This window comes from Leucoraja erinacea, chromosome 39, assembly GCF_028641065.1.
Source record: "Leucoraja erinacea ecotype New England chromosome 39, Leri_hhj_1, whole genome shotgun sequence".
Taxonomy (NCBI): Eukaryota; Metazoa; Chordata; class Chondrichthyes; order Rajiformes; family Rajidae; genus Leucoraja; species Leucoraja erinaceus.
Window position 1 is genome coordinate 9,952,321 of NC_073415.1, and position 19,502 is coordinate 9,971,822.

Below are 19,502 nucleotides of genomic sequence, written 5' to 3' on the forward strand. Positions count from 1 at the left end.
ATTTCCACACATGAGGCAGGTGGCGTCATATTAAGTTAATAGCCAACACCGAGACGGAGAATACAGCAGGGACAACTGGTGAAGTAAGGCATGGGAGAATTGACCCAATAATGACAAATGCCACATAGGAATATTGTTCTGATCCAGCTTTAAGGCTGTATTAATCCTCTTACTCTCATATCATTGACCCCCTTGCCTGGGTAAATCCCACTACTCCATTCTTCCTCAGCTTTCACCTTATCTCCAAACACAAGTGTTCCGAAACGTATCCGGGAAACAAATAGTCAATGCTGTTTCATTGTTGTTTATATTCAACACCTTGCCACTTTCTAAATTCTTTTTCAAGTTTGCAAAGACGTGGCAGCCTTGCGCCCAATCCCATGCAGACTACCTGGGTGTACTTGGGAACATCAGGAGAGATTGGAGAAGGTTGTTTTAACGTTGAAGTAGATCGGTAGATCCGAGATCCTCGGCTCCACTTTACTGAATCTTCCTCAAATGTCCGAGCTCCCCAAAAGACCAGGGTGGCGCGGTGGTGCAGCGGTAGAGTTGCTGCCTTACAGCGCCAGAGACCCGGGTTCAATCCTGACTACAGGTGCTGTCTGTATGGAGTTTGTACATTCTCCCCGTGACCTGCGAGGGTTTTCTCCGAGATCTTCGGTTTCCTCCCACACTCCAAAAACGTACAGGTTTGTAGCCTAATTGGCTTGGTGTAAATGTAAATTGTCCCTAGTGTGTGTGTGTAGGATAGTGTTAATGTGGTGGGCGCGGACTCGGTGAAACGCAGCTCCTGTTTCCGTAAACTAAAGATTGAAAAACTGATGCTGAATGGCGTGCAATATGGGGAGTAGGGGCCAGTAAACGGAATCTCTAAAGTGGAAAACCAATAAAATAGTTTCACCAAAACTGCTACACCAGCAGAAAAAGTTCTCTCTGTCTCACTTTTAATTCATTCCTGTCCTAAAAACCTCAAATCAACCTTTAACTCCCTACATTCCTGGGAATATAAGCCGGGTTTATGGAATTGCGGCTGGTATTTTGACCCAGTGTGTTGTGACATCATTCTGGTTAGCCCGTGTAACCCAGAATGCTGTACACAGTCCCCAATTTACCGGCATAGTCAGTATAGGTTTTAATTAGCAACCTTTTCCTTCCATAGACCTCCTGGCCCTGTGGCAGCTTTATTAAATTAAATTGTTTCTGGGAAATACAAATTGATTTTCTTTGCTCTCTTATGAAATCTCCTGATGAGATTTACAAACTTACTGATTTGAACTGAGTGACTGGTGTTACCTCCCGGGAAAGGAGCAGCTAGTTCTCCCTGGATATGAATAATCTGCACTGGATTTCAAAGGAAATTGTTAATCATCTACGAAGCTTTAGCAGGGGGACTGAAGGAATGAATCAAAGATGTGTTCAAAACCGCCTTGGAAATGAATGCAAGAACATGCACTGGCACACCCCTTGCCCCATGGCCTTCCGAGTACCACGGCCACTAATGGTTCAGTAATATACTGAGCCAAGAACCCACATGCACTTCACACGTGGCCCCTCAACTATAACCCACCCATAGTTAACACATTATACTGCTATTATAGGACCAGAGGGCACAGCCTCAGAATCAAAGGTCGTACATTTAGGAAGGAGATGAGGAGGAATTTCTTTAGTCAGAGGGTGGAGAATCTGTGGAATTCATTGCCACAGAAGGGTGTGGAGGCCAAGTCAGTGGATATTCTCAAGGTGGAGTATGACAGATTCTTGATTAGTACGGGTGCCAGGGGTTATTGGGAGAAGGCAGGAGAATGGGGTTGAGAGGAAAAGATAGACCAGCCATGATTGAATGGCGGAGGAGGCTTGATGGGCCGAATGGCCTAATCCTGCTCCTATAACTTATTTCAATGAAGTCAATGATTTTCACTAAAGAAACTAAATGAAGGTAAGTGGTTTGTCATTTATTATTTAAGTAATACAAATTTAATTGAACACATTGACTGTGTTATTAACATTGAACATAGCTTTATGTCCAACTTTAGTAGGGCAGTCGACAGGTCAATCATTCCAAGAACAACATAGAGTGTTGTAACTGTTGGGGTCAACGGTAGAGTTGCTGCCTCACAGCGCCAGAGACCCAGGTTCGATCCTGACTGCGGGTGCTGTCTGTATGGAGTTTGTATGTTCTCCCCGTGACCTGCGTGGGTTATCCCTGGGATCTTCGGTTTACTCCCACTCTCCAAAGACGTGCAGGTTTGTAGGTTAATTGGCTCGGTGTAAATGTAAATTGTCCCTAGTGTGTGTAGGATAGTGTTTGTGTGTGGGGATCGCTGGTCGGCACGGACTCGGTAGGCCGAAGGGCCTGTTTCCACTCTGAATCTCTAAACTAAACTAAATCTCCAAACTTTCCCAGTGCAGTGTCTGAGACTGGAAGTTATTAGTCTAGGAAGGAACTGCAGATATTCAAGAAGGAACTGCAGATGCTGGAAAATCGAAGGTAGACAAAAGTGCTGGAGAAACTCAGCGGGTGCGGCAGCATCTATGGAGCGAAGGAAATAGGTAACGTTTCAGACTAAATGCTGCACCCGCTGAGTTTCTCCAGCATTTTTGTGTACCTTCGATCTTCCAGCATCTGCATTTACCTGCATTAATGATGTATCATTCTGTGTATTCACCATATTAATATCTATCCAAGTGCCTTTCAAAACACTTGTAGGGAGGAACTACAGATGCTGGTTTAAACTGAAGATAGAGACAAAAAGCTGGAGTAACTCAGCGGGACAGCAGCATCTCTGGAGAGAAGGGATGGGTGACATTTCGGGTTGAAACCCTAGTCCGAGGAAGGGTCTCGACCCGAAATGTCACCCATTCCTTCTGTCCAGAGACGCTGCCTGTCCCGCTGAGATACTCCAGCTTTTTGTGTCTTTCTTCAGTTATTAGTTCAGTTTAGTTTAGTTTAGTTTATTGTCATGTGTGCCCAGGTAATTAAAAGCTTTTTGTTTCTGGTTACTATTGTTCATTCACTGGTAGCCTTTGCATCATCAAAAAGTGGGGGCGTTTGCGTGTGTGTGCGTACCGTGCTTTTGTCCGATGCAACTCCCCAGGTGGAGCTCGCTGGCCGTGCCAACATGCAGCAGGACCAAGCCCAGGCTGATGAGGTACAAGCAACATCTGTGGCCTCATCAATGCCAGGCAATGATTATCTACACCAACCTCCCTTGCCATACATTCACATTACCATTATTGAAGACCCCATCACTCATATCCTGCGGGTCCCAAATAACTAAGAATTTAATTGGTCCTGACACCATCTCTGTGGCTACTGTTCAGACGCTGATGTTTCTCTGGCAATCTACCCACCCACTGACTCGACAAGAGTTCCCACCACAGCGCACATCCTACTTGCCCGCATGGTTGCAAGTCAGAACAACATTCTCAAACTTGTTGCCACCGTCTGGGAATGGATGGCTTGCTTGCTCAGCACCCCTGTACCTCATTAAACACTTCATTCCCTCCCCTACCATCTGCTACCCGCGGCAGATGAGAAGGAATCCAATTTAAAGTCAGAATCTCTCGCTCACACCACCTCTGACTGACCCTCTGCGATGCGTTGCCTTCCATGTAGGTGGCCAGAGAATAGACATGAATAGAAAGATCAATGTTGTACACACCAACCTACCGGTCATTGATGTATCTGTCCAGGGGTTGCTTCATCAGGGTGGCTAGTCCACAGGCTGTGTAGAGATAAAGTCCATGCATTGGATTGGGGACTGCATATAGCAGGGTAAACAAAACAGGTCTTCCCTATCTTTCAGTCTGAAGAAGGGTTCCATCCCAAAATGTCATCTAATCCTTTCCTCCAGAGATGCTGCCTAACCCGTTGAGTTACTCCAGACTTTTGTGTCTATCTTCGGTTAAAAAAACAGCATCTGCAGTTCCTTCCTACACAATTTAGAAGGGTCTCGACCCGAAACATCACCTATTCCTTCACTCCATAGATGCTGCCTCACCCGCTGAGTTTCTCCAGCATTTTGGTCTACCTTTGTATATAAGGCCTAATCTTGTCATTGTACTAAATTGTGTAGGAAGGAACTATAGATGATGGTTTATACCCAAATTTGGACACAAGGTTCTCTGGATGCTTTCAAGAGAGAGCTAGATAGGGCTCTTAAAAATAACGGAGTCAGGATTACAATCAAGCCATCCACAATGTATAGATACATGATTAAGGATATTACGTTTAGTGCAAGGTAAAGTCCAGTAGAGACCAATTAAACCAATCTCGCTAGAATTTAGAAGATTGAGGGGGGATCTTATAGAAACTTACAAAATTCTTAAGGGGTTGGACAGGCTAGATGCAGGAAGATTGTTCCCGATGTTGGGGAAGTCCAGGACAAGGGGTCACAGTTTAAGGATAAGAGGGAACTCTTTTAGGACCGAGATGAGTAAAAAAAAAATCACACAGAGAGTGGTGAATCTGTGGAATTCTCTGCCACAGAAGGTAGTTGAGGCCACACAGTTCATTGGCTATATTTAAGAGAGAGCTAGATAGGGCTCTTAAAGATAGTGGAGTCAGGGGATATGGGGAGAAGGCAGGAACGGGGTACTGATTGGGGATGATCAGCCATGATCACATTGAATGGTGGTGCTGGCTCGAAGGGCCAAATGGCCTATTCCTGCACCTATTGTCTATTGTCTATTGTTAAGAGGGATATGGACCAAACGCAGGCAGGTGGGACTAGTGTGGATGGGGCATGTTGGTCAACGTGGGTGAGTTGGGCTGGAGGGCCTGTTTCTGTGCTCTGTGGCTCCATGGGTCTATCTAGAGCTAAACCATCGATGGTATCCCACCAGTACAAACTCAGGCCTGTTGACTGCACAGTCTGTTCTGAACTCAGTTCCTCAGATAATGAGGCCATCCATTTTCCAAGACCCAAAACAACATCCAGCCTCAACATAACAAATGGGCAGAAAGCACTGTGGTACTCAAGTGCCAAGCAATGACCTTCACAACGAGAGTGAAACTAACTACCTACTCGGTCATGCAAGGCCATTATAATCATTCAATCTTCCATGCCATTTAGTTGGCAGGTCCAATTATGTTTCTGTTCCATTGAGCAGAACTTAACTGGGAATGGCATATAAATTATGTGGCTGCAGGAGCTAGTCAGAGGCTTGGCACTCTGCAACAAATATCTCACTTGCCTTTCCCCAAAATCTTTCCATTGCCTGGAAGTTACAAGCACAAGCCCGATGTGATTTTCTCCACTCACCCTGATGGTTCCAAAGCCGAGAATGTTGATGCTCTTCCAGACCTGCCCCAAACCTCTCACTTCTCCCACCAGCCAACATGTTGAGCTTGCAAGGGCAACTGAATGGATGAATAAGTTTGTTGGCCAAGTATTCACATACAAGGAATTTGCCTTGGTGCTCTGCCCGCAAGTGACAACATCGACATACAGTGATAGTTAGGAATGACACATAAAACATTAAACATTAATAATAAAATATTGTCGATTAAACATGTGAATTAAATAAAATACAAGAGCAAAAGGAGGCTGCAGATTTTTGGATACAGATTGATATTCTCTGCTATAGCATCAGAGAAGGGGCCTCTCTATTGATCTAGCATGCATGTGCTTTAACGTATGATGAGCATTTGGGTCTGCACTCGCTGGAGTTTAGAAGTATGAGAGGGGACCTCATTGAAACTTACAGAATAATGAAAGGCCTGGATAGAGTGGATGTGGGGAGGATGTTTCCACTGGTGAGAGAGTCTAGAACTAAATATCATAGGCTCAGAATTAAAGGATGTTGCTTTTGGAAGATGAGGCAGAGATATCTTGATTAGTTCGGGTGTCAGGGGTTATGGGGAGAAGGCAGGAGAATGGGATTAGGAGGGAGAGATAGATCAGCCATTATTGAATGGCGGAGTAGACTTGATGGGCCGAATGGCCTAATTCTGCTCCTATCACTTATGACCTTATGAATCGGTCTAAGCTGGGCCAATTACTGTCACGTGAGCCTACTCACAATCATTGTCAATGTGAACAATGCACGGCAGAGATCATAGTGTGTGATGCAACCATTTTACCATGGATACAGTGCGTACCATCGTGCTGAAGTCTGCCTTACCCAAATCTAGGAATGTCACTGGATACAAATCACAGGAGTTTAGAAGGATGAGGGGGGATCTTATAGAAACATATAAAATTATAAAAGGACTGGACAAGCTAGATGCAGGAAAAATGTTCCCAATGTTGGGCGAGTCCAGAACCAGGGGCCACACAGTGTTAGAATAAAGGGGAGGCCATTTAAGACTGAGGTGAGAAAAAACTTTTTCACCCAGAGAGTTGTGAATTTGTGGAATTCCCTGCCACAGAGGGCAGTGGAGGCCAAATCACTGGATGGATTTAAGAGAGAGTTAGATAGAGCTCTAGGGGCTAGTGGAGTCAAGGGATTGGGGAGAAGGCAGGCACGGGTTATTAATAGGGGACGATCAGCCATGATCACAATGAATGGCGGTGCTGGCTCGAAGGGCCGAATGGCCTCCTCCAGCACCTATTGTCTATGTTTCTATGTCTATCTATATTCTGAGCAGGTATTGCACATTTCCCCTTTTCAAATGCTACAGTGACCTTGATCATAACATGATTCCTATTAGATAAATGTTCACACACCTCTGGGTGTTAACTAAATCTAGTTCACTGTTCATTACTAAGTCTAATATGACCTGACCTTTGATGGTTCCGGGACCTCTGTTGGAAAAAACAATCTTGAACCCGCTCAAGAAATACCCCAGGTTATACACTTATCCTAATTTAAAAAAAAATCCTCCTTTAAGACCATGCTCTGTTTTTTTGCTGCTCATCTAATCTCTGCATTTATGCATGTTACTGTTTCACAGCTGCTGTCAGAAGGCTTATGCACAATTCCCACGACAGCCTTAAATCCTCTTCCATTTCTTAATTCTGTCTGTGACGTTTCCCACAACTGCTCCCTGTCACACATCCTCTCATCAACCGGGTCATGGAGGCCCACAGCACAGGAACGGGCCCTTCGGCCCATCGTGTCTATGCCATCCCATTTACCTGCATTAATGATGTATCATTCTGTGTATTCACCATATTAATATCTATCAAAATGCCTTTCAAAACACTTGTAGGAAGGAACTGCAGATGCTGGTTTAAACCGAAGATAGACACAAAATGCTGGAGTAACTCAGTGGGACGGGCAGCATCTCTGGAGAGAAGGAATAGTTAACGTTAACCCTTCTTCCGAAGAATGTCAACTATTCCTTCTCTCTAGAGATGCTGTCTGAGCCACTGAGTTATTCCAGCTTTTTGCCCCACCTTTGCCTTTTATTCAAGGTTATTGTATCTGATTGTTTCCGCTGCTCTGGTGGAGTGCTCCAAGCATCAACCACTTTCTGTGGAATAAATATATCCCTCAGCTCTCATTTTAAACTCCTACCTCTTGCCTTAAATGTATGCCCTCTTGTTTACGAAGCATCTACCATGGGAGAAAGGCTCTGACCATCTCCCTATGCCTCTCATAGTTTTATATGCTTCTATCAGGTCACCCATCAATCTTCTTCACTCCAGGGAGAGCAAGCCCAGCTCCCTCTGATGAAGGGTCTCAACCCGAAACGTCACCTATTCCTTTTTTCCAAAGATGCTACCTGAGTCGCTGAGTTGCTCCAGCATTTTTTGTCTATCCAGGCATGATACTGGTGAAGGTAGACAAAAATGCTGGAGAAACTCAGCGGGTGAGGCAGCATCTATGGGGCGAAAGGAATAGGCAACGTTTCGGGCCGAAACCCTCTTCAGACCTTCTTCAGATACTGGTGAATCTCCTCTGCAATAGTGATATTGGTGACCAGCAATGCACACAATACTCCAAGTGCAGTCTAACCAATGGTTCTGCAAAGTTGCAATACAATAGCCCATATTCTGCGCTCTGATCTATGACGGCAAGTATGCCATATATCTAACTGTACACCACCATCGTATCATAAATCCATAAGTTCATAAAAATATAGGAGCAGAATGAGGCCATTTGGCCCATCAAGTCAACTCCTCCATTCAGTCCATGGCTGATCTATCTCTCCCTCCTAACCCCATTCTCCTGCCTTCTCCCCATAACCCCGAACACCCGTATAATCAAGAATCTGTCTCTTTGCCTTAGAAATATCCATTGATGGCCTCCACAGCCGTCTGTGGCAGATTCACCACCCTCTGTCTAAAGAAATTCCTCCTCATGCAATTTTCAGCAGAGCTTCATTTGATGATTGTAGAGTTTATTTGCACCCATAATTCATTCATTTATTCCTAACACAGTCTGAGTCATCCGGCATTGAGCTGGTTCAACATTAATCTAGCCTGCAGCAGCTTCATGGGCACCTAGACTCAGATAACACGCAGAGACATCAATTATACATAAAGTAGACACGATTGTGCTCAGTAAAAGATGGGGCAAAAAGCAAGACATCAGTGCAAAACACAATTGGAGAACACAAGTCTATCGCAGTGGAGGAGGTGGTCAGATGCTGAGGTAGGGTTAGAGTTGAATGGGGTGGTCAAGAACCTAATGTTACAGGAAAATAGATGGAAGGAATGCTTCTTTACAATGCTTCTTTACAATGGTAAATTACGGCTAGTGTGTGAGTTAGTGGTGGGATCTGGGAGGGGGGGAGTTAATGGGATGGGTGGGAAAATAAACATGGGATTAATGTTCAGCCTTGATTACATTGAATGGTGGTGTTGGCTCGAAGGGCCTACTCCTGCACCTATTGTCTATTGTCTGGTGTTAGAATTTGTGTAAATGAGTGGTTGATGGTCAATGTTGACCGTGTGGCCAAAGGGCCTGTTCCATGATGTTCCTCTCTGAGACCAAGTCTAAGACTGAGTCCTACACCTGGCCCTAAAATATAGTTTAGTTTTGTTTATTGTCACGTGTACTGAGGTACAGTAAAAAGCATTTGTTGTGTGCTGACCAGTTGCATGCTGACCAGTACAGAAACATGATAAGGGGAATAACCTTTAGTGCAAGGTGAAGTCCAGTAAAGTCTGATTAAAGATAGTCCGAGGGTCTCCATTGAGGTAGATAGTAGCTCAGGACTGTCGATAGAATGGTTCAGTTGCTGGATAACAGCAAGGAAGGTAATGTCCCTGTATCTGGAGGTGTGCATTTTCACACCTGTATCTCTTGCCTGATGGGAGAGGGGGGAAGAGGGGGTGAGACTGGTCCTTGATGATGATGCTGGCCATTTCAAGATTCAAGATTCAATATTCAATTTAATTGTCATTTGGACCCCTTGAGGTCCAAACGAAATGCCGTTTCTGCAGCCATACATTACAAACATATAGACCCCAGACATTTTGTAAGTTACTATAAGACATCCCCTCTCAATCTTCTAAAGTCTAGAGAGTATAAACCAAGTCTATCCAGTCTTCCTTCATAAGACAGTCCTGACATCCCAGGAATCAGTCTGGTGAACCGTCTCTGCACTCCCTCTATGGCAATAATGTCCTTGTTCAGATTTCCTCAGATAGTCCGAGGGTCTCCATTGAGGTAGATAATAGCTCAGGATTATCGATAGAATGGTTCAGTTGCTGGATAACAGCAAGGAAGGTAATGTCCCTGTATCTGGAGGTGTGCATTTTCACATTTCTGTATCGCTTGCCTGATGGGAGAGGGGGGAAGAGGGGGTGAGACTGGTCCTTGATGATGCTGCTGGCCATGTGGCTGAGGCAGCATAAAGTATAGATGCAGACAATGGAAGGGAGGTTGGTTGGTTGGTTTGTGTGATGGTGTGGGCTGCCTCCACAAGTCTCTGCAATTTCTTGCGGTCTTGGATGGAGCTGTTCCCAAACCGTGCTGCGATGCTTCCCGATAAAATGCTCTCTATGGTGCATCTGTAGAAGTTGGTGAGAGTTGTTGGGGAACTTCCGAAGCCTTCTAAGGAAGTAGAGAGCACTTTATTCCTATTACAAAAGTATCCAAATGCTGATTCAAGATGTGCTTTTCTCTGCAATCAATGTGAAGAAAGTTTGCTGCAAAGAAAAGTGCCACTTTGCTCCAGGCACTAACGGTAGAATTTAGAAAGACTTACTGACTACATTTCCACACCTCACTCTGAGACAACAAGGGACTAGATGTGAATGGAAACAAATATCTTCCCTTTCAGCCCCTGCTTATACACCATGCTCGTTTGTACCTTCATTGTTATTCATTCAAACTCCCTGAAACTCCCAGCAGCACTGTACAAGTATATCACTGTCCTCAACATCTCCACATCCCACTTGTTCATGTGGTAGGAACAGAATTAGGCCATTCGGCCCCTCAAGTCTGCTCCACAATTCAATTGTGGCTGATCAATCTCTTCTTCTCAACTTGACTAACTTACAAAATTCTGAAGGGGTTGGACAGGCTAGATGCAGGAAGATTGTTCCCGATGTTGGGGAAGTCCAGGACAAGGGGTCACAGCTTAAGGATAAGGGGGAAATCCTTTAAGACCGAGATGAGAAAAACATTTTTCACACAGAGAGTGGTGAATCTGTGGAACTCTCTGCCACAGAAGGTAGTTGAGGCCACACAGTTCATTGGCTATATTTAAGAGGCAGTTAGATGTGGCCCTTGTGGCTAAAGGGATCGGGGGGTATGGAGAGAAGGCAGGGATGGGATACTGAGTTGGATGATCAGCCATGATCATATTGAATGGCGGTGCAGGCTCAAAGGGCCGAATGGCCTCTACTCCTGCACCTATTGTCTATGTATCTATGTATCTATGTAGATGCGGCATCTTGGTTGGCAACTTGTGCTGAAAAGCTTGTCTCCATGCAGTTTGACTATGACTCTAATTATCAATTACAAATTCCTCCTCACAGCTTCCAACTGGGAGATCCAACCACATAGTATTTCCTAGAACAGCAGGCGGTTTGCAAACCACCTGCTGAATGGTTTATAAGATGAGACAGCGACTAGCAACAGCTAGTCTGCTCTCTGTAACAAAAGGGATTTCACGGTCAGTAAATGGAAGAATTAGCACTCAATTGGTCTACTCAAAGTGTGCCTTCAAGAGAACAAGGCTAGAGAACGTCTGGACTGCTTGATCAAACATTCCCACTGCATTGCAAGTGGAAAGAACAGAGCCACATCTGGGTAAATGTACTCCATCCATCACTTGTAGTTCAGTTCAGTAATGCCCCTGTCCCACTTAGGAAACCTGAACGCAAACCTCTGGAGACTTTGCGCCCCACCCAAGGTTTCCGTGCGGTTCCCGGAGGTTGCAGGTGGTTGCCGGAGGTTGCAGGTAGTGGAAGCAGGTAGGGAGACTGACAAAAACCTCCGGGAACCGCACGGAAACCTTGGGTGGGGCGCAAAGTCTCCAGAGGTTTCCGTTCAGGTTTCCAAAGTTGGACAGGGGCATTTATTGTCACGTGTACCGAGGTACAGTGAAAAGCTTTTGTTGCGTGCTAACCAGTCAGCGGAAAGACAATACATGATTACAATCGAGCCACTAAGATATGATAGAACCTTATTGATCGCAGGAGGGAAATTGACCTGCCAACAGTCATGACACACAAAGTACAATAGACAATAGACAATAGGTCCAGGAGGAGGCCATTCGACCCTTCGAGCCAGCACCGCCATTCAATATGATCATGGCTGATCATCCCCAATCGGTACCCCGTTCCTGCCTTCTCCCCATATCCCCTGACTCCACTATCTTTAAGAGCTCTATCTGACTCTCTCTTGAAAGCATCCAGAGAACCTGCCTCCACCGCCCTCTGAGGCAGAAAATTCCACAGACTCACAACTCTCTGTGTGAAAAAGTGTTTCCTCGTCTCCGTTCTAAATGGCTTACTCCTTATTCTTGAACTGTGCGTGGCTCCTGGTTCTGGATTCCCCAACATCGGGAACATGTTTCCTGCCTCTAGCGTGTCCAAACCCTCAACAATCTTATATGTTTCAATGAGATATCCTCTCATCCTTCTAAACTCCAGAGTGTACAAGCCCAGCTGCTCCATTCTCTCAGCATATGACAGTCCCGCCATCCCGGGAATTAACCTTGTAAACCTACGCTGCACTCCCTCAACACAACATACATGAAAGTAATGTCTTAAAAATTAAAGTATTGGGAAAAAGGTTCTGACAGTGAACCCTGTCCTAACTTTATATACTTCCTTCAGTCTCGGTTCAACATTAATGATTCCATTTTGCTCTGCACAATTTACTGCATAAATCTTTAATATATAGTGATTAATAATTCCAGAATCTGTAATGGAATGCAGCGGTTATATTCTTGTGCTTATGAGTCAATTTCCAATTAAAAATACTTTGCTGAAGTATTTTAGTATTAAATCGCTCTTTTTCCCTTATTTGCGGATTAAGGTGACTGAGGTCACTGCCATTACCGACCATGTTTGCAGCTTCTTCCCTGAAACTCCATCATATAGTCCACACCGGCCAATATGTCCCAGCTACACTAGTCCCACCTGCCTGCGTTTGGTCCATATCCCTCCAAACCTGTCCTATCCATGTACCTGTCCAACTGTTTCTTAAACATCAGGATAGTCCCAGCCTCAACTACCTCCTCTGGCAGCTCATTCCACACACCCACCACCCACTGTGTGAAAAAGCTACCCCTCAGATGCCTATTAAATCATTTCCCCATCACCTTTGAATCTAGAGTATGTCCTCTGGTGGGGAGATGATGAAATCTGGAGGTGGGGGTGTCATGTATTATGGGGAGAATGGGGATAAGAGGGAATGATAGAATGAATAGCGGAGTAGATTTGAGGGGCCGAATGGCCTCATTCTGCTCCTAGAATCTATGAACTGATGGAAGGTCATTGACCTGAAATGTCAACTCCTTCCCTCTCCACAGATAGCAGAGTATTTCCAGCAATTCAAGAGAGAGTTAGATACAGCTCTTAGGAATCAAGGGATATGGGGAGAAGGCAGGAATGGGGTATTGATTGTGGACGATCAGCCATGATCACACTGGTGCTGGCTCAAAGGGGCCAAATGGCCTATTCCTGCACCTATTTTCTATGTTTCTATGAAGCAGAACAGTGACAATCTTACTTGCAGCAGTATCACAGATGTGTACACTACACTACACTACACTACAGTGCTGAGGATACTACAGTAACCTATCTTCCAAATTGGCAGTGTTGGTTTGGCCAGGTCTGTTCTGTGAATCCTGTAACCCATTTGCAGATCCATTCAGTGCAATGCTGATTTGATTTCTCTCTCCCCACCATCCTGACACAGTGTTCAAGAAGGAACTGCAGATGCTGGAAGATCGAAGGTAGACAAAAAATGCTGGAGAAACTCAGCGGGTGCAGCAGCGAAGGAAATAGGCGACGTTTCGGGCCGAAACCCTTCTTCAGACTGATGGGGGGGGGGGGGGGGGGGGGGGGGAGAAGGGAAGGAAAAAAAAGGGGAGGAGGAGGAGCCCGAGGGTGGGGGGATGGGAGAGGACAGCTCGAGGGTTAAGGAAGGGGAGGAGACAGCAAGGGCTATCAAAATTGGGAGAATTCAACATTCATGCCATCCTGACACAGTGATTATTTCAGGAGTCTTTTAATATAAAAGTCATTTATATTAATTTCAGTATCTGTAACCCAGAATATAATGGGACAAATTTAGCAACTATGATTATATTTGATTTGAATTGGAGGTATTTTCTTACTGCAGCTCCATTAGCATTAAGATGTTCTTTCCTTTTTGTCTCTTTGTCCCTGCTAGTTGGATCTCCAACTTGCCCCTTGTACGTCATCAGGGCTCATACCAGCAACATCACAAAGGAGAGAGGATAGGTGACGTTTCAGGAAGGGACCCTTCTTCAGACTCAATCCCCGACCCAAAACGTCACCAATCTGTGTTCTCCAGAGATGCTCCCCTCTTCCATCGGGCAAGAGGTATAGAAGTGTGAAAACGCACACACCTCCAGATTCAGAGACAGTTTCTTCCCAGCTGTTATCAGGCAACTGAATCATCCTACCACAACCAGAGAGCAGTGCTGAACAACTATCTTCCTCATTGGTGACCCTCCGACTATCCTTGATCGGACTTTGCTGGCTTTACCTTGTACTAAACGTTATTCCCTTATCATGTATCTGTACACTGTAAATGGCTCGATTGTAATCATGTGTTGTTTTTCTGCTGACTGGTTAGCACGCAACAAAAGCTTTTCACTGTACCTCAGTACACGTGACAATAAACTCAACTCAACTGAAAGTGATGCAGTACAAAATGAAACTGAAACTAATGCTGTCAACTAGCGTCTCCAGTTTCTTGTTGGGCCTGTTCTTGCACTGTACTGCTCTATGTTCTCCAAAAGAAACATAACTGGCAGTGAGTGCAAAGACAATCAAAGCTCACCGTGGTGGGACCATGAGGGCATTCATTAATTGGAGGAGTAGTGATGGGCAACAAAGCATCAAGCCTTTTCAACTTTGTTCCATTCAACAGTCCCAAGTCAGAACTCCACAGGACAAACTTCAATAGCACGCAACACACAGTATTTCACTGTGTCTTAGTAGACATGTCTATAACAAAGCAATACCAGTACCAATTATCAATAACCAATATCGATAACCAATACCAATTATCAATACCAATTATCAATACCAATACCAGTTATCAATAACAGTAATCAATAACAATTGCCAATACCAATACCGGTAATCAATAACAATTGCCAATACCAATACCACTTATCAATGACAATTGCCAATACCATTACCAATAATCAATAACAATTGCCAATACCATTACCAGTTATCAATAACAACTGCCAATACAAATATCAATAATCAATAACAATTGCCAATGCCAATACCAATAATCAATAACAATTGCCAATACCAATATACCACTTATCAATAACAATTGCCATTACAAATACCAATATCAATTACCAATGTGAACACCTATACCAATTAACAATACAAATATTGATTACCAATATCAATGCCAATACTGGTTACCAATACCAATACCACTTATCAATAACAATTGCCATTACCAATACCAATTATCTGCACCAATACCAGTATCAATTACCAATGTGAATACCAATACCAATAACAATACAAATATTGATTACCAATATCAATGCCAATACCGATTAGCGATACCAATATCAATACCAAACATCTACTCTGAAATCAAGGACCACATCAGAGAAGGGACAGTGTGATTTAGTAGTGATGGCTCCCACTGATTGTTGCCGGAAACCTGCGTCCTTTTCAGGCGATGTCAACATTTGAAACATGGAAGATGGACACGGGAAGAAGAAGATAATGTGAGTTAATTACCATGTGTCGGCTCTTTCCAAATAGGATCAGTGAAGGTGTCCAGCGCAGATGGAGATCAGAAATAAAAGCAGCTGATGTCAGGGTGATGTCGAGAGGGCAGGCAGCATCTGTGGGGAGAGAAGCAAAGCTGGTGAATTCAGGTGTTGGAACATGACCCGCTGGGCCTTTCTTGTTTCCAATTCAGATACATGCTCGCTGTGTTCAAAGCAGCACACATTGCTCTTCCCACACTAGTACAGGATTCACAGCAGCGTGGCTCCTGCACTGGGTGAATACTGAATCAAAAACCCCTTCTACATGTAAGTGGCAAACTGACACAACCGGGGCACTGATGAGCCTACAAAACACGTGAGATAAACAGCCTGTCAAATGTTCAGTTCAGTGATGAGCCTTCCGGAGGCTGTTGCAGGAGGTCCCAGTGGCTGTCTGCTGTAAATGTGTAGACATGGTCACCGACATGCTAGCCTGTCCCTGCCTTGTGTGTGGGCAGCTGGGTCTGAACTGCAGAAGCATTGTGGCCAATAATACCACCACCAATTAATACTCTGGAGATCTCACGGCTTGTTATCTTTGCACTTGCTGCTTACAAAGATGTTTTGGTTTTTATCAGCTATGGACCAATGTGTCAGACTGTCAGAAAGTGCCGCTATCCCAATAGCTCTCATGGCCACAGCTAACGGTAAGGCTGTTGTAGAACAGACATACCTTGCAGTGCAGCTACATAGTTCCTGAAGATGGACACAAAGTGCTGGTGTAACTCAGCATGTGGCTCACTGTATCATAGAAGATGCACAGGCTGGTTTAACCATATAACAATTACAGCACGGAAACAGGCCATTTCGACCCTTCTAGTCCGTGCCGAACACATAATCTCCCCTAGTCCCATATACCTGCGTTCAGACCATAACCCTCCATTCCCTTCCCATCCATATAACTATCCAATTTATTTTTAAATGATAAAAACGAACCTGCCTCCACCACCTTCACTGGAAACTCATTCCACACAGCCACCACTCTCTGAGTAAAGAAGTTCCCCCTCATGTTACCCCAAAACTTCTGTCCCTTAATTCTCAAGTTATGTCCCCTTGTTTGAATCTTCCCTATTCTCAGTGGGAAAAGCTTTTCCACGTCACCTCTGTCTATCCCTCTCATCAATTTAAAAACCTCTATCAAGTCCCCCCTTAACCTTCTGCGCTCCAAAGAATAAAGCCCTAACTTGTTCAACCTTTCTCTGTAACTTAGCTGCTGAAACCCAGGCAACATTCTAGTAAATCTCCTCTGTACTCTCTCTATTTTGTTGACATCCTTCCTATAATTAGGCGACCAAAATTGTACACCATACTCCAGAATTGGCCTCACCAATGCCTTGTACAATTGTTTACACTGAAGATGGACACAAAGTGCTGGAGTAACTCAACATGTTGAAAATCCAGCGGTGACCAGAACAAGGTACGACTCTTTGGGCGACTACTCACGACCGTACAGGCTTCATTCACCCCGCGACATGTCGCCTGTATGGCCGTGAGTCGTCTCCTCAGTCGCCCAAAGAGTCGTAGCGTCTTTCTGGTCTCCGCTGGATTTTCAACATGTTGAAAACTTTCTGCAACCTGCAACGACCGATGACGGGGGCCAGCAGTCGCCGAAAAAGTTGCGTAAGTGGGACAGGCCCTTTAAGTATAAGATACCCCTGTCAAGTCAAGTCAAGTCAAGTTTATTTGTCACATACACATACGAGATGTGCAGTGAAATGAAAGTGGCAATGCTCGCGGACTTTTGTGCAAAAGACAAACAACAAAACAACCAAACAAACTATAAGCACAATCATAACACACATATTCTTTTACATAATAAATAATGGAAGGAAAAACGTTCAGTAGAGTTAGTCCCTGGTGAGATAGGCGTTTACAGTCCGAATTGCCTCTGGGAAGAAGCTCCTTCTCAACCTCTCCGTTCTCACCGCATGGCAACGGAGGCGTTTGCCTGACCGTAGCGGCTGGAACAGTCCGTTGCAGGGGTGGAAGGGGTCTCCCATGATTTTATTTGCTCTGGAGTTGCACCTCCTGTTGTCTTATCCCACTCCCCAATTTCTGAAGGTGCTTGTTTCTGACAAAAAGTTTTTGCCAAACGTTGCATGCATGTAAAACCTTTGAAACTCACTCTTATCCTGTTTCTGACTGATTGCACAGAATAGTTCCATGAATCTGCACTTCCATTTAACGTTATAATTTGACTTCAGTTTCCTGAGACACTAATTACTTCAAGAATCTTTTAATCTAAAAGCAATTGAATTCCAGATTCTCTAAATGGAATATAGTAGGACTATTTTTGGGGCTATGATTATATTAATTTGAATAGATTGGAATTAAAGGTATTTACTTGCACTATATACTTTAATGTTAAATTGTTTTGATATTCCCTGTTTATGCAGATTAAGGACACACGGGGCTAGCTTCTTCCCTTCCCACAATAACTGCACCGATTGTGTGTAACCAAGGAGATGACTTCCTATAAAACCCTCACAAACCCCCCCCCCCCTCCTTCTCCCCCTCCCCCTTTTTTTCCTCCCCCTGGACCTATATCCCCCCTTCTCTCCCCCATCCCTCCCCGCCTGATGCTTTCCTTCCTCTGGCTTCACAATCCATAACTTTGCTACCCTGTCTCACACCTTCTGCTCTTATCTCTGGCATTTGTTCCAATCATCTGCCTATCGAAGGAAAAAACCCTCACTTGAATTTACCTATAAACTTTGTCCTGCATCTTCTCTCTTCTAGCCTTCTTCCCCCCACCCCTACAATCAGTCTGAAGAAGGGTCCCGGCCTCAAAAGTCACCCATCCATGCCCTGCATAGATGCTGCCTGACCTGCTGAGTTACTCTGTGCCAGGATTTGCAGCATCTGCATTTGTTTTTGCTTCTCATGTCACCAACCCTTTCTATTTCAGATTTCCAGCATCTGCCGTATTTTGTCCTTCAGATCGCCAACTATTTTATAATGAAGGTTGTTGATTTAGAGATACAGCGCGGAAACAGGCCCTTCGGCCCACCGAGTCTGTGCCGACCAGCGACCCCCGCACACTAACACTATCCCACACACACTAGAGACAATTTTACATTTATACCAACTAATTACACACACACACACACACACACACACACACACACACACACACGACACACACACACACACACCCACACACACACACACACAACGAACACACACACACTAGGAACCCACACACACACACACACACACACGAACCCTGCATACACACACACACACATTGTACACACACACACACACACACGAGCGCACACACACACACACGCACACACACACACACAAACACACACACACACGCACAAACACACACACACGCACACACACACACACACACACACACGCACACACACACACACACACACACACACACACACACACACACACACACACACACACACACACACACACACACACACACACACACACACACACACACACACACACACACACACACACACACACACACACACACACACACACACACACAAACAGCGGAGATGTCTTAACTCAGAATGAACCTGACCCTGGGACACCTCTGGCCTGTACAGCTGAGCTAATCAGTTTTTTAACTAACTGAGCCATCAGAGAGCTCTTTGTAGAATCTAAATGGTAATCTATTAATGGCTTATTGATCTGTCCAAGTGTACAAGATGCAATGTCTCAGGCTCGGTAACCTTTATGAAGCTTACATATTGTGCTGCAACTATTAAACAGCATTTTATTTTAACTGAATGCACTCCAGAGCATTTTGGAGCCTATCCTGTTTCAGCTCACTTTTCTGGTAAATAGGACTTCAGTGCATTCAGCAGATAATAGAGCTGCAATGTGTGTGTGTATGTGCTGCTGGACAACATCTCCATCAACCTTCCACTGCTCAACCATACCCCACAGACCCCCTCCCAACCAATCAACAACATCGCAGTTGGGGCAGCCATGCTGGTGCAGCGGTAGAGTTACGCCCCCGTCCCACTTAGGAAACCTGAACGGAAACCTCTGGAGACTTTGCGCCCCACCCAAGGTTTCCGTGCGGTTCCCGGAGGTTTTTGTCAGTCTCCCTACCTGGCTTCCACTACCTGCAACCTCCCTGTAACCGCACGGAAACCTTGGGTGGGGCGCAAAG